The sequence below is a fragment of the Panthera pardus genome, unplaced genomic scaffold (genome assembly GCF_024362965.1).
Source record: "Panthera pardus isolate Hobbes unplaced genomic scaffold, ASM2436296v1 HiC_scaffold_1, whole genome shotgun sequence".
Lineage (NCBI taxonomy): Eukaryota > Metazoa > Chordata > Mammalia > Carnivora > Felidae > Panthera > Panthera pardus.
Window position 1 is genome coordinate 53,085,369 of NW_026526654.1, and position 6,414 is coordinate 53,091,782.

The 6,414-nt window shown below is 35.1% G+C and overlaps 1 pseudogene; it reads left to right on the forward strand.

Moving 5' to 3' along the window:
* The first annotated feature begins 5,403 nt into the window (after nucleotides 1–5,403).
* Nucleotides 5,404–6,106, forward strand: LOC109247169 (transmembrane protein 147-like; annotated as a pseudogene).
* The last annotated feature ends 308 nt before the right edge of the window (nucleotides 6,107–6,414 follow it).

Consider the following 6,414-nt stretch of genomic DNA (forward strand, 5'->3'; position numbering starts at 1 on the left):
ATCAGAATGACTAAACTTTACCATAATCTGCTTATGATATTTCCATATAAAAATTAAACAGTAACTTTAAGACTTAAAAATTCAGTGTCTTTTTATTTATTTATTTTTATTTAAAAAGTCCATCATGTGAGAGAAAGAGGCATTATAGTTGAATGAAATTCTATGCCAGAACATGTCCATGTTTGACCTTTCAAATTGAAAATATCTTAAAATTCTGCTGGCTTGTCAGAAGAAAAAGAGCTACGCTGAAATATTCTAATATAGCCGACTCTGTTAGAAATCTAAAATTGCTAAATCTAAACACTTTTGACAAAATATTTTGTAAGAAAACAAAGTAACTCATAAAAGACAATTATATGGTATCCTACTCTATAGAAGATTGATGATATAAATAAAACATGAACCATATTTTATCATCTTTTAATTTACACAGCTTTGTTTTTCCAAGTTGACAATACTATAGACATTTTTAGAGACACAACTGTCCATTAAAAAAACTAATGTTTAGTGTTACTGTACTTTATGGAATATACTTGAAATGTCCTACGTAGGGAATTGCATTATTAGCAGAGAAAATTTAGTTCAAAAACAATTAAGTCCAATTTGAATTATCAAACCATATAAATCCACGTCTACATATAAATGACTTAGGCTTTCTATGAATTTTAATATTCTAAAAGTAAATGCCCAAACTCTAAGATGCTTAGTCTGTATGACACGTTTCCTTGGGAAACAGCTATACACACACACATACACACGTGCACACACTTCTTGGCAAGGTTTCTGGAATTTTCATGTTGGATGCATATCTATAATCTTCCTACTGTGGACCCAATATGCACTTACTAAAATACTGACAATATAGAAAATACACAATTAGAATACCAAACTATCATTATGAAACTGGTGATCTCATATGATGGCTAAAACAGTAAAAAACTACAAATGAAATACAACATTCACAAGGCAGGTAAAATACCCTCAGAAAATCAGCATCTGGGTCATATACTTCCGAATGTTTGGTAGCCACTGAAATACCCCCAAGCCAGTCTTCTCTGCCATTTCTAGTTCATGTACATTTTGTTGTGTTAAATGGCCCCAAATATCAGTCACTGCTACTGTCCACATAGACGTAGAGTGCAGGAACCAATCATTAGAAATCCTGTGTTGGGGTGCTTGGGTGGCTCGGTCGGTTGAGTGTCCAAATTCGGCCCAGGTAATGATTTCCCTGTTTGGGAATTCAAGCCCCGCATTGGGCTTGCTGTTGTCGCCATGGAGCCTTCTTCGGATCCTTTGTCCCCCTCTCTCTCTGCCCTTCCCTGCACTCTCTCTCTCTCAAAAATAAATAAAATGTTAACAGTTTTTTAAAAAAATCCTGTGTTACTAAATATAAAGTAAGCTATTGTGAATTACTGTTTTGATGATTAAGATGCATTACTCAATAGCAATTTAGAATTCAAAGTCAGATGAAATAAAAAACATCCACTTATTTAATAAACATTTAATGCCTTTTATCATAATATTTACTCACGTAGAAGTGAATAGTGCACGTAACCTTAGATAGCTACAACATTGTCCATAGTACTTGTTTTTGTCATAACATAAAAATTAGTTCCTAATCTTTATGTTCCTAATCATAACATAAAGATTAGTTCCATAAAACTTCTATAACTGTAGTTTTGAATGTTTTAAATCCATGGAAGACAGCTCAAGTATAAAAGACAAATAGAGAAACAGGAAAAAAACCTGAACGATTTTGTGATAATAACATGTAGTAAAACAAAGAATGGCAACTTTTCATTCATGAATAAATGGAAAGCAGATCATCTGGAAGCAATGTAAGGGGACAGTTTAAGTGCAGTGATGTTTTGTGCTCAGTGTATAGGGTATAAACCACAGAGCACTCTTTAGAACTGATGAGGCCTGGCCTTTCAATGCATTCAGCATCAGAATGAGAACAGTGATGCTAGCTTTTAAAAAGAGGATGAAGTTGTAGAATTTAGGTGTTGACAGTAAACTTCCCCTTAACAAATATGCAACCAAATGCTTGCTTACAAGGCATGCAAAACTACCACTCAGATCGTCTACGTAAATGTTAACATCTACTGCTTATATCTCTTTGGTCTCTTATGTTTTTAACTTTTGTTTTTGTACTTTTAAATCAGGTGATTTATCTTCTTAATTCTTGACAGTACTTGAATTGACAAGATGTCCAATGTCTAAAAAAACAAAGAATCTTTTATTTGTGTTATTGCCTTTTTCTAGTTAAGTATAAAAGACAGTTTAGAATCCTTCAGCTCTACTGATTGACAGGTTTGTTAAGGTATGTGTTTCCGTGTGTGGAAGAGGGATTATCATTTGTTTCTACAAAGGGAAGCATGTCATTTAACTAGGTCAGTAAACAGGAAGATTTTATATGAGTTACCCGGAATGTCCAACTTTTGTAGGTAAAAAAAATGCCAGCTTAGAAACGACAAAGCCTGTGGATCCATCATGAAGACAGCTGAAAAGAATGAATTGGCCACATCATGGTTCAGTTTGGCAGTTGCATGAAGAAATACATGTTGTTACATTTGTTTCAGAGAGAAAAAGGTTCACCTAATGCTTGTAGAGAATGACAACTTTTGTTGTATGTTTTCACTTTCCAACTTTCTTTTAGAACACAAAGTCCTTCAGATTCAAAAATGGAAGGTCACTGAATCAAAACAAAATTGATAAGCATGAACAATTACATGTATCAGTGAGGTGTTATGAACTGCTTTACATGGGAATAAAGGGAATCACATGTGCTTTCAAATTCCTTCAGAGACAAAAATTGCTACTCCGGTCTCAATTCTGAGCTATTGGGGCAATAATGCATATGTTTTTTACTTCATGGATATACAGGTGAATGTTTTATATAACCAATTCAGTACTGAAAGAATTACGTAGTAAAGAAAACAAATATCTTCTATTTTGAAAGCTGAAAACTGACTAAAGAAGTCTATTTTTTATCTTGTGCAAATATCTGTAAATTACCAAACAAATGTGTTTCTTTTAAATTCTGTGATAAAATCATCATCTTTATATGAGACACATAATTGTCTAGGGATGCTATAAAACAGGGCTGTTTTTAATATTTTACTTGGTATATAAAAAACCTGGAACATATTCCATGAAAACATTGTCTCTGTTTTTCATATGTATGAATCCATAGCTGAAGGCAAATGAAGTTTGTTTTGTGTTGATGTCTTTACTCTCTTCTTTTTGACAACATTACATTCTGGTCGGCTCTAAGTACGTTATTCTGTGGAGGATTAATCTTATATCTCTGGGTCAATAGAAAGCTTTCTGGTTCAAATGTTTATTTCACAGTTACTTTATTGAAGACAGGCAATGCTTTCTGTGATGCCCATGCCGGTGAAAACCGGAGAGAGTGTTAGAGAAAAACATTGCAAAGGTGAAAATGGCTAGTCCCTAAACTAATTCGACAGTTAATCATATTAAGGCAATGTCACTAATCTAGGGATTAATAGCACTGTTTCAGCTTAGACGAGAGGTCAGTATAATTCTTGGCATTAGAATCAGCTCTAGCTAATGAGAACCAGTAACTTTTACTAAAAAAATAATTCTTAACTTTGGGTTCAGTGTAATGTTATTTTATTAACACCCAGGAGTCTCTAAAAGAATTGCCTTAGATTCCATAGTTCCCCCACAATCTGTCACAGTATAAAGCATAACAACATATGCTTGATGTTTATTTGTTTAATTCAAATATTAGACAATAGGAAGTTAAACAAAAATTCAAAGATCTATTTTTTAAAATGATTATATAGGTCATGATATTAATATCTGATAAAACAGGCAATATACGAGAAATGGAAGAAAATTGAATTTTTTATGGTTTCTTTTAAAGATATTATTTATCAGAGGCCGCCATGAGGACATTAAAATGTTTAAAAAGATGCTTAACTACTTATTGCACATGGGATAATTTGCCATTTGGATAAGATTTCTTATCATTCATAACTGTTCAATTTTCAATTCCTAACTAAGAGTAACACAAAATATGTGCATTTGGCAAAAAGAACTCATTACCAAATCTTCTAATTACCATTTCTGGAATGATTAAAAAAAAAAAAAAAAACATACATCATCACCTCTAGCATTTTCCTTGATGACGGGTAATCACATTAATCCATGAATTTTTATACTTTATCCAGTCACTTATTGTTTTACTCACACATTAATGAAACTCCTATGTGCTATAAACTTTTAGATACATGAACATAGAATTTTTCATTTAAAAAACCTGTTAATTATTATTTTAGATATCTAACACTAAATTAAATACAGCCATACCCTTTCACACAAAATTATTTGCTTCTTCTTAATCTTTCCAAAAATGTTTGTAATTATAGTATTAGATTTTTTTTTTCTAAAATTCAATTCATTGATTTTACTTTTTAAGATTTACTTAGGGATACTGTGGTATATATTGCAAAAGAGAAGATAAAGTCAATAAAATATAACAGATTAAAGTGATTCTATATAATCCCTGTTAAAATCTAGACAGATTTTGTGTAATTTTAAAAACTTTGAATAGTCAAAAATATTTGATACTTTATACATAATAACAGAAAATTATTTTGCTACATATAAACTTAGACACTGAAACTTCAGAGGTTTCCAAATGCTATTCAAGGGGACCAGTTATATATTAAAAAATGATCAGAACAATTTTTAAAAATGTAATTCCTGGACTGCACTCCGGATTTTTAAATGATTCTTTAAATTTTTTTAAGTTTATTTTTCAGAGAGAGACAGAATGTGAGTGGGTGAGGGGCAGACACAGGATTCTAAGCAGGCTCTGAGCTCTGCACTCTCCGCACAGACCCCCATGGGTCTCAAACTCACAGAACTGGGAGACCATGACCTCAGCCCAAGTTGGACGCTTCACTAACTGAGCCACCTAGGCACCCCCAAATTTTAATGATTCTTAAGAGTTCTGATTCCCAATCAGCTTTAAAAATTATGGTACTATTTAGTCTTATAAACTCTTTCAAATTAAAATTCTATATAACTTTAAAATGTTTTATTATATTTGTCAAAATTCACTTTTGCATACATTGCTATTGTTCATCTTCTCTTAAAGAAGCACGTGATTATAACAATTTTTTTTAAATCAGCAATGATTTTATTAAATATTCATGCAAACTGTGTCTAGACTCTCATGTAGGTAGGAGTAAGAATGCCTGGCTTCTGGAACAGTGTACATTAAATGACTCACATGAAGAAGACCAGGTGGGTTGCCTGGGACGCAGGTGGGCTCGGGCCCAGGGCCACAGGCCAACAGAGCCAGAGACCCCTACTTGGCTGGGCCCAGGTGGCCAGCATCATGGCCCTGTTCAGTTCAGGAACTGCTTCACCCTGGCCTACTTCCCCTACTTCCTCACTTACAAGTACAGCAGGCTGTCCGAGTACAACACCTCCTGAAAGTGTGTGCAGCCTGGGGTCACCCACCTCCTCATGCAGCTCTGCAAGATGGCGTTCCTGGCTACGTTTTGTTCCCACCTAGGAAGGTGGCATCTATGACTTTATTGGGGAGTTGACCAAGGCCAGTGTGGATGTGACAGACCTGACAGACCTAAACCTTGAGATGTCACAGAATGCAGGCAAGGGGGAATACAAGATCACGGCTGCTGCCCCAGGCTAGACCATCTCCAAGCTCATTACGTCCCGCTGCGCTCCCTTCTGGGTTGGAGCCCCGGGCTTGGGGTTTGGCTGGAAATGTACCCATATGAGCACTGACTCCAAAATCAGTTTGGCCCACTACATCGTCGCATCTGCCCAGGTCTGGATGATAACACGCTATGACCTATACCACAGTTTTCTGTGAGCAGTGCTCCTACAGATGTTCCTTAGTGTCTATAAGGGCTTTGTCATGGAGACCTTTGTCCACCTCTGTTCCCTGGACAGCTGGACAGCACTGCTATCTGGAGCAGTGGTAAAAGGGCTGCTAGCCCTCAGCACACTGGTCTTCGAGGTTACTGTTGTCAACAGGCATAGGTGTGGTTTACCAGACATTCACACACCCTTGCCCTGGCTCCAGGTTTCAGTGAAATAAATAGTATTTGGAAAGTTAAAAAATAAAGATAGATAAATATATATATATATATATATATATATATATATATATATATACACTCACTACTTGTGAAAATACTGCAATGCCAATAATCACTTTGTTTACTAAATTATAAATGTAAGGGTGTCTGGGTGACTCAGCCTGTTAAGCTTCAGACTCCTGATTTTGGCACAGGTCATGATCTCACAGTTTGATGCATGAGTTTGAGCCCCGCATCAGTCTCTGTGCTGACAGTGCAGAGCCTACTTGGGATTCTCTCTCTCCTTCTCTCTCTCAAAATAAATTAA